General features: G+C 34.4%; 1 long non-coding RNA gene across 1 annotated transcript in view; it reads left to right on the top strand.

Annotated features, from left to right (window-relative positions):
- Positions 1-14,126, top strand: part of LOC127554288 (uncharacterized) — a 48,725-nt gene extending 34,599 nt beyond the window's left edge. The window contains exon 3 of the long non-coding RNA XR_007951935.1: positions 13,816-14,126. This is a non-coding gene — a long non-coding RNA (uncharacterized LOC127554288). The remainder of the gene's footprint in view (positions 1-13,815) is intronic.
- The last annotated feature ends 523 nt before the right edge of the window (positions 14,127-14,649 follow it).

Genomic DNA, 14,649 nt, shown 5'->3' with positions numbered 1-14,649 from the left:
TGGCACCTAAAACTGAGGCGTACAAACAATATAGAAGAGAAATAAATGTTTGTAAACCCATTTCTCAGAGACAAGAAAAAAATACCCTAAGACTCTAGTTCCTGCAATACAGACACATTACTTTTTTTTTGAAAGCAATTTTTTTCATATCCACTGTGTCTATTGAAGAATGACTCTTAACCATTTAGATTTGTGTCAATTTTCTATAGATTTTGAATGTCAAACTTTTATCAGAGTTTTCATAATTTTTTCCTTAAAAAAAAAGGTTTTATTGATTCCATTTGTCTTTACATCCCAGGCATTTATGACACACACATCCCTTTGTATTGAATCCCTCTTGGTTCTCATATCTATGCCTTTCATTGATTGGCCAACATTAGGTCCCAGGCCAAGCTTCATTTGGTCATCGTTGGGATCCTGATTGACTGAAAGAGAGAGAGAGAGAGAGAGAGAGAGAGAGAGAGAGAGAGAGAGAGAGAGAGAGAGAGAGAAAGTGTGTGTGTGTGTGTTCACTAGATCAAAGAGGCCATTCTCCACCTCATTTTTTATTTAGCCCAATCACTGCTTGGCCATTGCCTCAAACAGAGGTCAGTAAAAGACTTTAGTTTAAAAACATCACAGCATACAGGGTCATCTCCAGTCATCCTGATCTATATCTGGCCATTGGATCCAGATGGCTCTGAAGGAAAAAGTAAGGCTGGTGATCTTGCACAGCCTTTCCTCACTCAAATACAATTCACTTGCTTATCATGGATCACCTCCCTGATATGTTTGTTTTTCTTAAGAGAACAAAGGACAATTTGGGGAAGAGGCTAATGGTATTATAATTCCTCTTCCAGTTCTCTATGTATTTTGCATACACACATATGTATCTTTATATGTATGTATGCATATGTGTGTATATTCATATATGCATATGTATGTATATATATATTTTATCAGTGATGTTGAAAAATATCTTCCTATGCTTTTTCTCTTCTTTCTTCAAAGAATTTATTCATGCAAAAGCTTTTAAATTGATAATAATATTAAAAACTATTTGTTGTGGTTGTTGATTAATGATGGCTGTATTTAGATAAGAATTGTTTCCTTAGGTAGAGGTGACAGAAGGGAAGGCAGATTAAGGGAGAAGCAAAACACTGGTGAGGAGGCAAAGGATGAAAGGAGAGAGAAAAGTATAAAAGGGGGGAAATAGAAATACACTCTTGACATTGAAAATCAGATATTGAGGAAAATTTATTAAAGAAGAATCTTAAGGTATCATCTTAACCTTTCTGGCCAGATATTTGCTAGTTTGGCACAGTCCCTGCCTTCAGAGAATGAATTGGTCTGCTTCTTCCAAGTTACAATCTTTCTGATAGGTTCACTACATGTTTCCCCTAAATATATATAAACATATTCCCCCTCCCTCATCATACATCCCATGTCCAAAAATGGCCAGAAAACTCCTCCTATGAGGTATGTTGCTTAATATTCAATTAGCCTATTAAGCAGGTGCAATAATGATTTGGTCAAGTCAGGGCATTGACCCCACCTAGTTTGGACTGGATTGGATTGGCTATTAAGTTTGTGGTTTTCTCAAAATCACAAAACTCTTTCTGATCAGCTGGATGCAGCTAAGCCTTCCTAGCTCTCCAATTCCTTGAATTGGGCTCAAGGCTTCTATAGATCCCTTAATTGTTCTGTGAAATCTTAACCTTCCTTAATCTCTCACATTCTGAAAACCTCTTGGTCAGTGGTACCCACTGTCCCATACTATTTCAAAGCCTGCAACACTGAAAACTCAAATTTTCAGCATTTCTCACAATAGGATGGAGGGAAATACACAGCTAGTAATCATAATGGTGAATGTGAATAGGGCGAACTCTCTGATAACAAGGAAGCAGATAGAATGGATTAAAGCTAGAATCCTACAATATGTTGTTTATTAGAAATATATTTGAAACAGAGAAATATACACAATAAAAGTAAAAGGCTAAAGCAGAATATATTATGCTTCAGCTGAAGTTAAAAAAAAAAAAAAGCAAGGGTAGCAATCCTGCTCTCAGACAAAGCAAAAGCAAAAATAGATCTAATTAAAAGAAATAAGGAAGGAAACTACATTTTACTAAAGGTTACCATAGATAATGAAGTAATATCAATACTAAATATATATGCACCAAATGGTATAGTATCCAGATTCTTAGAGGAGAAGTTAAGTGAGTTGCAGGAAGAAATAGAAAGCAAAGCTATACTAATAAGGATCTCAACCTTCCTCTCTCAGAACTAGATAAATCTAACTATAAAACAAACAATAAAGAAGTGAATAAATTTTTAGAAAAGTTAAACATGATAGACCTCTGAAGAAATATGAATAAGGATAGAAAAGAATATATCTTTTTCTTGGTGATACATGGCACCTGCACAAAAATTGACCTTATATTATGGCATAAAAATCTCACAAGTGCAGAAAGGCAGAAATATTAAATGCATCTTTTCAGGTCATCATACAATAAAAATTACATGTAATAAAATAGACTAAAATTAGCTGGAAACTAATTAATCATAAAAATGGATGGGTCAAACAACAAATCATAGAAACAATCAGTAATCTCATCCAACAGAATGACAGTAGTGAGACAATATACCAAAATTTATGGGATACAGCCAAAAGACTTCTTAGAAGAAATGTTATATCTCTAGATGTTTACTTGAATAAAATAAAGAGAAGATCAATGAATTGGGCATGCAACTAAAAAAGCTAGAAAAAGAACAAATTTAAAACCCCCAGTTAAACATCAAATTAGAAATTCTGAAAATCAAAGGAATAATTAATTGGAATATCAAAGGAATAATAAAATTGAAAGTAAGGAAACTATTGAATTAATAAAAATTTTATGAAAAAAAAACAATAAATAGATAAACTTTTGCTTGATTTGACTAGAAAAAGAAAGAAAATCAAATTTCCAGTATCAAAAGTGAAAGGGGGTAAACTTACCATCAATGAAGAAAAAAATTAAAGCAATAATTAAAAAGAGGTATTTTGCCTAAGTGTATGCCATTTGACAACCTAATTGAAATGGATGAATATTTATTAAAAAATAAATTGTCCAGTAGCAGAAGAGGAAATAAAATATTTAAATAATTCCATTTTAGAAGAAGAAATTGAACAAGTCATCAATGAACTCTCCAAGAAAAAATCTCCAGGACCAGATGGATTTACAAGTAAATTCTACCAAATATTAAACAATTAATTCTAATATTTATAAACTAATAGAAAAATAGGCAAAGGAGTCCTACCAAATTTCTTTTATTGTTAGAATCCTAATGTTAACTCAACTTGAAACAAGGTGATAACTCAAGGGAGATGTTAGAATCCTAGTGTTAACTCAATGGAATTGATACAATGCTTGTCTTCACACCTTTAGAGAGCTCATATAAGCAAGAAGTATTTAAGTACTCATTGGAGTTCATAAGTATGGGAGATTCACAAAGTTAACTTTATAACTTTGTGAATTCACACCTCCCTTAATCCCTCCCTTGGAGGAGGAATCAACCTTTTACACCCAGCATAAATAGAGCTTCAGTGAGCCAGTCGGGGTCAGTTCAGCAGAAACCTTCTCTTGGAGGCAAGACAGATTCATTCCATCTTCTACCTTTGTGCTGACTGGAGGCTGAAGAAAGCAGAGGCAGAAGCAAATGACAAAGCTGCAAGAGCTCTTAGAATCAAGAAGAGAGAGAGGCATCTAAGAAAACTAACCGGGCTATATTGAAGGACATGATAAAAGATTTGAACTTTTAGCACCTGGCTGCATTGGGGTAATTATTACTTTTAACTGAAATTAAGGCTGCCTCCAGAAAACCTCCCCGAGAAACCTGCTCCCAGAGAGAATCATTATATTATATTTTAAAAAAGAGAACACCACATTTTGGTACCCAACATGGGGCCAAAAGGTGGTATTCTCTTCTTTTTTATCAAGATAAGGTTGAAATGGGTTCATGATTTGAATACAAAGAATGATACTATAAGCAATTTAGAAGAGCAAAGGATAATTTACCTGTCAGATCTTTGGAGAAGGGAGGAATTTCTGACCAAACAAAAAATTGAGAACCTTATAAAATGCAAAATTGTAATGCTATAGAAATTGAGGCAAGATAGAGATTAGAGAGTTTTTAATATTTTATTTGGGTTTCTGAAAGGGAGAGATAGTCTGCAAGCAGAGCAGAATCCATCCTGCCTCCAGGGCTGAATTGGACTTTCATCCCAAAGAATCCAGCATCGAATGTGAGATTCCAATATATGGCTCCAATTGATCAGAGGAAACTAAGGCAAGGGGTGGAGTCCAAACATTGGTGTGCTCAGGAATTTCTAGGAACAGACCGTTAATTTGGTTCTGACAGGTGGTTCTGATAAACTGGTACTAAAAGAGGTATTCACTAGAGACATAAAGTCTGGAATTTAAAAGATATGTAAGCATCTCTCTTAATAATTTATCTGCAATTTATGGCTCTATGGAATGCTAATGAACAAGCCATAATTATCTCAGTCCTAATGGTCAGGAAGGAGAGGGTTGCAACTAGAGGAATTGAGACAAAACAATTCAAGGAATTGAGGCAGAAAAATTTAAGGAAACTGTGGCACAACAAAATGGAAAATTTTTATTACATGAAATGTAAAAGGTTTTGGACAAATGAAACCAATGCAGTCAGGATTAGAAGGGAAGCAGAAAGCTGGGAAACAATTTTTATAGGCAGTATTTCTGATAAAAGCCTCACTTCTAAAATATATAAAGAACTGAATCAAATTTAAAAGAATAATAGTCATTCCCTAGTTAATAAATGGTCAAAGGATATGAACAGACAATTTTCAGATAAAGAAATTAAAGTCATGTATAATTGCAAGATGCTATTATTGCATTTGCTACCGCTAATCACTCCTAATTCCCAGGACTATCAGAGAAATTTCTGATAAATATTAATGTCAATCTTACCTCTTCCTGAGGCCTTCAGAAATCCTCTGGCTGCTGTCTCATATGGACGAAGTTTGAGCACAACAGAACACCCTAGAGTTTTAGCAGACAAGCTTAGATTTTATTCACATGGTTTACAACTCACTCTATGACCTCCTGCACTCTCTTAGTATCTCTCCCTAAGGCTAAACTCCAGGTGAAAAGGTGGAAAAGGGGGAAAAGGCTCAAGTCCTTCCCCCACTGAGCTTATATTGAGTCCATGAGGTCACAGGCATAAGCCAATTGGAGATGGAGATAGCTTCCCATTCCTGATGCAATTTCAGAATTTTAGGATTCCTGCTGTGGCTGAAAGTCCCACCCATGAAGGAAGTCCTTATGTACTCATACCCATATCTGAGGGCCTCTCTAATGGACCTTTACATAATTACATATAATAATATGAAAAAGATGCTCTAGATCACTTTTGGTTAGAGAAATACAAATTAAAACAACTCTGAGGTGCCACTTTACATCTATGACAGGAAAAGATAATTATAAATGTTGGAGGGATATGGGAAAAATGGGACACTAATGCCTTGTTGGGTGGAGCTGTAAACTGATCCAACCATTCTGGAGAGCAATTTGAAACTATACTGGAGCTTATAAAACTTTGATCCAGGAGTTCCACTATTGAGTCTGTATCCCAAAAAGATTAGGAAAATGGAAAATGACTTGTAGAGGGTCATAGACAAGTGGGGGAGCTCTGGATAAGGTATAAGACCCTTCAGCCCAGAGGGAACCTTCCAACAATGTCTGGTTTGGCTCTCCATCTCCCCTAAGGGCTCTTCGTCTTCCTGAGAAGTCAGGGAGCAGTGACAACTTGTGCTGTGATTGAAGCAGAGCGATATCAAGTGGCAACTTACATACAATAGCAAGTTGTTTATGTGGTCCCATGTGCGCAGTATATAGTTAGTGCATGCAGTGTTGCTTTGATTACATAAAGGTATGAGGATATAAAGGGGGAAAAGAACTGGGAATAAACCGACTCCACATTTTACCCATCCTCTGGAGTCCCACCTCATCACTTCTGCACTAAGATGGTATATTTTTATCACCCTGGCATGGGGGCTCTAGAAAGCAGGACACAGCAATGACCCACATGCATAAAAATGTTCGTAGCAGCTCTTTTTGTGGTGGCAAGGAATTGGAAATTGAATCCATCAACTGGAGAATGACTGAATAACTTGTAGTATTTGAATATAATGAAATACCAATTTTCTACAAGATATGATAAACAGGCTGATTTCAGGAAAGCCTGGAAAGACTTACATGAACTGATGCTGAGTGACATGAGCAGAATCAGGAGAACATTGTACACAGCGATAGCAAGATTGGGGAGGATCAGTTTTTATAGACTTAGCTTTTCTGAGCACTACAATGATCTAAGACAATTCCAATAAACTTGAGAAGGAAAAATCCCATCTGCATCTAGAGAAAGAACTACAGAGACTGAATATGGATGGAAGCATATGATTTTCATTTTTTTTTTTTTGCTTTTTTCTTTCTCATGTTTTTTCCCATTTGTTCAGATTTTTCTTTCATAGCATGACCAATATGGAAATATGTTTAAAATAATAGTACAAGTATAAACTATATCATTACCTCCTCCCTTCAGGGAATAGAGAAAAAAAATATTTGGAACTCAAAATCTTTAAAAAAAAATACAAACTATCTTTACATGTAATTGGAAAAAATAATATACTATTAAGTTAAAAAAAAATAAGTTTTCCCTTAGCCATATTTGCAAAAGATTTCCAATCTCATTCTCTTCCAGTATTTTTATGGTATAATCCTTTATATTCAGGGCACAAATTCATTTTGGCTTTATTGTAGCATGTGGAGTAAGATGTAAAAGAAGGGAAGAAGGAAAAAGAGGGAGGGAAGGAAGGAAACAGAAGAAATTGCATGTTACAGACAGTGGAACAGAAGATAGAATTCTAGGCCTATAGTCAAGAAGACTTGAATTCAAATCTAGCCTCAGATTAACTAGCGATGTGACCCTAGATAAATTACTTAACCTACTTGGGTCTGTTTCCTCAACTATAAAATGAGGATAATAATAGCACTTAGCCTCTCAAGATTGTTGTGAGGATCAAATGTGATAATTATTATAAAATATTTAGCACAGTGCTTGATACATAGCAAGCACTACATAAATATTAGCTAAATTTTCCATTAGATGGCAAGAGAATGTCTTTTGTGTACAGGGAATGTCTTTTGCCTGTTTTTTTCCTCCAGTACTTAGTATAGTGTCTGACACAGAGTAGTTGCTTAATAAATGTTGATTGATATTAAAATATTGTATTGGTCTACCTACCATCTGGGGGAGGGGGTGGGGAGAAGGAGGGGAAAAATTGGAACAAAAGGTTTTGCAATTGTCAATGCTGAAAAATTACCTATGCATATATCTTGTAAATAAAAAGCTATATTAAAATTTTTTTTAAATAAATGTTGATTGATATTAAAATAATGTATCTATTTTTAAAAGCAAGCTATATATGAGATTTATAATTTCATGCATAATTCTCTTTCTGTACGTAAGAAAATGGATCCTTTTCCCTTTTTTATGATTTCTTTGGGATACCAACCCAATAGAGACACTACTGGATCAAAGGATATGAAAAGTTTGAAAAAGTCTTTAAAAAAAATACTTTTAAAGACATAACAATTCTGATCCAGAAGACTGATAATAATGCATGTTATCCACCTCTTGACAAATGGATATGGATCCAAAGTACAAATTGAGATCTTTTTGGACATGGCTGTGTAGCTTAATTTTGCTTGATTATTTTTATTTATTACAAAAATAGTTTTTCTCTTTTTTGAAAGACAGAGAAGGACACTAACAATAGTGTTTCTAAAAAGAAGAAAGCAATAAAAGTGGCTCATTGGAATATTTTTTAAAATGCAAAGAAAAGGGGAGCAGCTAGTTGGTGTGGTGGATAGAGTACCAGCCCTGAAGTCAGGAAGATCTGAGTTCAAATATGACCTCAGGCACTTAACACTTCCTGACTGGATGATCCTGGGCAAATCACTTAACTCCAATTGCCTCAGCAAGATAAAATAAAATAAAATGCATAGAAAGGCAGAGGGAATTTCAAGGAGAAACACAAATGAACAGGACAATTTTGAATAAGACATTAATTTTGTGTGATATACTTTTTTATAAAGTAATTTGTACATAATAGAAATTTGCAGCTTTGTATATAGACTTCTTTTGCTATTTTACTTTGTATTCAGGCATATATTCTCTTTCTTAGGATATTTATTATTTTCTAAATTTTAGTAATATAATAAAGGAATTGGTTTCAACTTATCAAAGGGTTAAAAAGAAAAAGATCCCTTCAATCTTTCTTGGGAAAAAGAATTATGCTCTTATTTTGATGAGGGTAAATAGTACCAAATTGATCCCTGGTTTTTTAAACTTGGAAGCTGACGTGCTATGCTCTATGAGCAAAGCAGAGTTGCAGAAACATGGAATGTACATTCACTTCAAATGTTTACATGAACTATTTGTGTCTGACTTATGGGTAGAGCCTTCTGAGCTCATATTGGTCTGCTCAGCCACAGTTGGACACATTGTACCTTGACCCTAACATAGTAATGTCATTTTGGTCTTAGAGCATGAACGATAATAACCAAGAAAGGCTATCAAACAAGCATATGGTAGTACTTAGTTTGGGTAGATATATGGCAATTAGGATCTTGGGACAACTACCAAATCTGTAGGTTTCAACTCCATGTAAGTGGAACTTTCTAATAATAATAAGAATAGCAATATTGCTAATATTTATATAGTGCTTTAAGTCTGGCAAAGAGTTTTACAAATGTAATCCCATTTGATCTACACAAAACCTGAGGATGTAGGAATTTTTATCGTCTTTATTTTATAGATGAAGAAACTGACATAGACAAAAATTAACTCATTCCACATTTAATGAGTGTTTGAGATTGGGATCTGAACTCTGGGATTACTGACTCTAGGTCTAGCACTCCAGAAAAGAGACCAAGGAGAAGATCAGAAAGAATCAAGAGATGAACAAAGCAGTCCTGAAAGCTATAGTTTGATTTTGTTAAAAAGACATAGATATATACACAAACATACATACATATATATTTATACATATATGCCTGTGGCTCCAAGAAACTTATAGCACACCCCCGTAAAACTATCCCCAAAAACAGGCTAAACTAGGTTGAGGGGAACTGACAGGCCTCCAACTCACTGATGAGTTAGGGAGATGTCTATCACAAGCACAGAAAGACTTCACCCAGTGAGATAAGAACAATTTATTCCAATAATCATGAAGGTAGCTGAAGCAGAAGCTATGGAGCATCTAGAATTAGGTCAGACATCAAAGACACTAAAGTCATCCGATGCATCCCACTCTACCCTCAGTCATTTTGGCTTTTGTCTTGCTAATGGACTTCAATGATTATGAAAGAGAGAGTGAAACTGAAGATTTTGCGCAATTCTGCTTCACAAATCTAATTCACTAGCAAGTCAAGACATTACCGGAGAGGCCACTAGTCCTCTTTGAAAAAGAATAAACAAAAAAATAAATAAATAAATAACCAGAGGCTGGAGGAAGCAGCATAAAGAGAGAGGTAAGTCTGGACTTTGTCACCTTTTAAAAGAAAAAATATCCTAACTCTCAGGTGGAGGGCATTGGAAAGTGGGAGTTGCTAAAGGAGGAAACCCCAGTAGATAATAGTACCATCACATTGGCCAGCCCCTTTAAAATTTATTTTTATTATATTTTTTGAATAATGATTCATAATATTTAATTCACAGTATGAATTTCTTCATCTCAATGTTTTGCAAAGATCTTTTATTATTAGCTTACTAGCGTTCTAAAGTCTTAGGGGAGATGAAGCATTCATACCAGATCCCCTGGAGCCCTTCTGTTTTTAAAAGCAGTATGTCAACAATGTTGGTTCTAAACGACTGATGTCTGAACACGTTTACATCTTTTGGTAAAAAGGCAATGCACAGAAAATGTGGGCTGTTACAAATTCTTAATCATGGTTGCCACATGCATCAATTTTTTTAACTTTTTTTTTTAAACTTTTGTTTTAAATAAGGAAGGTTAAATTTTGGGGTGGAGAGGATTATTGGAAAGTATGTGTTACATAAAAAATTTTAATCAATTAGTGAACACTTATTGACTGCCTATTGTGTTAAATGCTGAAAATATAAAAAAGAAGCAAAACAGTCCCTGCCCTCAAGGATCTCTTAATATAAAGGGAGATAAAACCTATAAACAAATATAAATAAGGTATACATAGGATAAAGAGAGAAGCCACTGGAATTAAGGGGGAAAGGCTTCCTGGTGAAGGGGGGACTTTAGCTAGACTTAAAGGAAACCAGAGAATTTGAAAGTTGGAAAGGACTTCAGAAACCAACTAGTCTAACATGTAAATGAAAGGTGTCCCCACTGTAAAACACCCAACCAATTATCATCCAACTTTTGCTTGAAGATTTCTAACAAGGGGGAAAGCCCTATTTTTTTAAGAAGCTCATTCCATTGTTGAATACCTTTAATTGTCAGTAAGTTTTTCTCAATATAAAGTCTCCATATATCTCTGTAATTTCCACCACTGATTCTTGATTCTATCCTCTGGAACCAAAAAGAACAAGGCTAATCCTTCACCCAAATGATAGCACTTTATATAGTAAGAGACAGCAATCATGTCCCCATGGATCTTCTTTTTCTTCCAGGCTAACCATGCCCTGATCTTTTAAATGATCCTCATACTCATGATCTTAAGACCTCCAGCATCCTGATTATCCTCCTTTGACATCCTCCAACTTATCAATGACCTTCTTAAACCATCTCTGAACACAATTCTCACTTTTTTTTTAAACTTTTATTTTCAAAACACATGCATAGTTTTCAACATTTATCATTGCAAAACCCCCATATTCCAAATTTTTTCTCCCTCCCTTCTCCCCACCACTCCCCCAAACAGCAAGTAATCTAATATATGTTAAACATGTGCGATTCTTATATATATGTGTGTATATATATATATATATATATCTCCACAATTATCATGCTGCATAAGAAAAATCAGATAAAAAAGGAAAAAATGAGAAAGAAAACAAAATACAAGCAAACAACAAAACGAGTGAAAATATTATGATGTGATTATGTGATTATGTTGTGATCCACACTCATAGTCCTCTCTCTGGGTGCAGATGGTTCTCTCCATCACAAGACGATTTGGAACGGGCCTGAATCACCTCCTTGTTGAAAAGAGCCACGTCCATCAGAATTGATCATCCTATAATCTCGTTGCTGTGAGCACAATTCTCTAGATGAGATCTGATGAAATCAGAATTTAAGATAATTATCATTTCCACACTCCTGGTAATTATGTCCTTTTTAATTCAGCCCAAGTTTGCAATAACCTTTTTGGCTGCCATATTAAATAGCTCATTGACTTGCAATATGCATATAAAACCCCTAGACTTAAAGTGTGCAATAAAACCCCCAAATCTTTTTCAGAACAATTGCTATTTATCAATGTCTCCCTCATCTTATATTTGTGAAACTGATTATTGTTTTGTCCTGAAATACAAGACTTGACATTTATTTATTGAATATCATTAGTCCCATGCTCTTGCCTATCTGTATCTTTTTGATCTTTACGCTGTTAGCCAATGTGTTTGTGAGCTGTCTATGCTTGCCTCTAAGGCATTGACCCAAATACTAAAAGCACAGATGATTATCTATGATATACTTGGTTCATCTCAGTGGTTCAGAGATCCAAAATAATCCCAATAAACTTTGGATGGAAAACACTATCTGTAAGCAGAGAGAAAGAACTACAGAGACTAAATGTACATTAACCATTTTATTTTCACCATTTTTTTTCTCATGGTTTTTCCCTTTTGTTCTGATTTTTCTCTCTCAACATAACATATGGAAATATGGTTTTTTTAAATGAATGTATATGTGTAAGAAAAAATTTACATGTAATTATAGAAAATAAAAATAATAATTAAGAATATATTAAATATCACAGAACCAAAAAGATCCTTTGGGCATTTCATTGGAGACTTCCTACAAAATTGCCATTGAACCCTTAAAACTATTCTTTGAATCTAGCTCTCTAGCCAGTTTGAATACAATGCTATTTGATTGTATTATCATCCAATATAAATTTTTTCATCTTTTTCATTAGAAAAATTACTATTAATTATATTATCAAAAGCTTTGCTAAAATCTTGATTCAATTATATCTATGGCATTTACACTCATCTACTAGTTTAGTAATATTATAAAAAAAAGATAATGAGTTAAATCTGATATAAGACTGACAGTTGATATATCTATAAAATAGATATATTCTTTTTAAAAGTCATGTCAGCAAGTTGCTTCTATTTTTAAGGCTTTATGACCACCTAAATGATTCTCAAAGAAACATATTTTCCCTTCCTAGCTGTGTGACCTTAGGTAAGTCACTTAACCCCTGTTGCCTCAGCAAAAAAAAAAAAGAGAGAGAGAGAGAGAGAGAGAGAGAGAAAGAAGGAAAGAAGGAAGGGAGGAAGGAAAGAAGGAAGGAAGGAAGGAAGGAAGGAAGGAAGGAAGGAAGGAAGGAAGGAAGGAAGGAAGGAAGGAAGGAAGGAAGGAAGGAAGGAAACATATTTTTGATCCTATTTCAATATAGTTTCCAGGCCTAACTCATATCCATTCTTGTTTAAATCCTTCCTTCTGCTTGTAGCCAAAAATCTCAGAAATATTGATACATCTCTGTATCCTTCACTCAAATGATAGCACTTTATATAGTAAGAGACAGTAATCATGTTCCCATGGGTCTTCTTTTTCTTCCAGGCTAACCATGCCCTGATACAGGGATACAGAGATGAACCAAGTAGTCCCCACTCTCAAGATGTTTACATTTTATTGGAGAGAAATATTTATATTTATTTTATTCTTACAAAGAGAAACAGAATACTAAGTAAATTTGAAACTGACAATATTAGAAATTGGAGGAATAGGAAGGCTTCATATAGGAAGCAGCTCATGAGTTGAGATTTAAAGTGTGGAAAGTTGTAGCATTAAAATACTTTAGCTGTTATAAAAATTAAAATTAATATTTTGACAGTTCTTAATCTAAAGTCCCAGGTCTTCCTTGAATGAAAGATTCAATCAATCTTTCTTGACAGCAAAACTTAATTAAAATGGGGAATTATTACTATATTCCTGCAATCTTATTCTCACCTATTGCGTGTGTGTGTGTGTGTGTGTGTGTGTGTGTGTGTGTGTGTGTTGCCCATGTAGGTTATAAATGGCTAACTGGGAGATATAAATAGATATTTCTGGTGTCTCCTCCACCAAGTCTTCTCCAAGGGACATTTTGATTTCTGACATAAGAGAGCAGTAGATTGGTACCATGAGGCTGGCCACTATCCTCTCCTCAGAGAAGGGATACCGAGCTAGCATTATATTTATAAAAATATAAAAATAAGATACTCCTAAAAGTTAAATATTTGCAACAAGTGTAGGGACTAAGGAATGTTGCTGAGGACATGTGTGTGTGTGTGTGTGTATGTATATATAAAAGGAATATATAAAGGAAAAAATAGTTGGTGGACAAGAGATGAGACTTTTAATAGACATTGGGTACAGACATCAAAAGCAACCAATCTTTTCCTTTAATCAACTATATAATGTGAGAGGTACAAAGCTCAGCATAGCTATGGGGGGATGGATTAGATATTTCTTCACATTCTCTTCTGCATTATTCTGTGCATCACTGATTTCTGAGAGTATGGAAGAACAGTTTGTACATGTATCATTTTTTCTTCATTTTCTAGATCTGAGTTTCTAGATCTAAGTCCTCATTTTGGTCCTGGATTGCCTTGGAGCCCAGACACTGAATATATTCAAGAGGATCTGAGTTACACTTATGATCGATCTTCAAATGAGCTCCTTCTGATAGTAAGCATTGGGATGTGATAACATTGACTATTTGTGCCTTGGGATTCTCTAACATCAGTTAGATGGATATTTGCTAATTTGAACTTCAAGAAATATTTGGTACACAAAGCATAAAGCCCTTGAATGACAAATCATAAGCTATAAGTTAAGATTGCCAAGCTCCTACAATAAAAGGACTCAAACCTCAGCTCTTGGCCCATGTGTAGTTCTTTCATATATAGATAGATAGTCTATCTAGTCTGTGTGTGAATGTGTATGTGGGTTGTCCATACTGGGCATATGTGTTTTCATATGGATCTATCTATGAGTAGGTAGAACCTGCTGTCACTTTGTAATGACTCTATCCCTTCCTGCCCTCTCTTCCCCAACAGAATTCTCCCTTGAAGTAAAATAATACAGCTCAATAAAACTATCAACACATTGGTCATGTTTGACAATACCTAATTCATTAAACTCTAGTCAGTGTATTCATTTTTAAATGAATTTGTTAAATTTGTTTTATATTATATATATATGCATATATATATATAAATTTGTTAAAACTTTGAATACAGATTGAAATATATTTTTCCATTTTATTTTTCTTGTTTTTGTTTTTGTAGTATGACTAATGTGGAAATATCTTTTATATGATATGTATAATGGGCTTTCTCTGTGAGTGAGGGAAAGGGCAGAGGAGGGAGAGAATTTGAAACTGAAAATAAAAATAA

This window comes from Antechinus flavipes, chromosome 3 (genome assembly GCF_016432865.1).
Source record: "Antechinus flavipes isolate AdamAnt ecotype Samford, QLD, Australia chromosome 3, AdamAnt_v2, whole genome shotgun sequence".
In the NCBI taxonomy this organism is placed as follows: Eukaryota; Metazoa; Chordata; class Mammalia; order Dasyuromorphia; family Dasyuridae; genus Antechinus; species Antechinus flavipes.
This window is presented reverse-complemented; position numbering and strand designations above follow the sequence as displayed.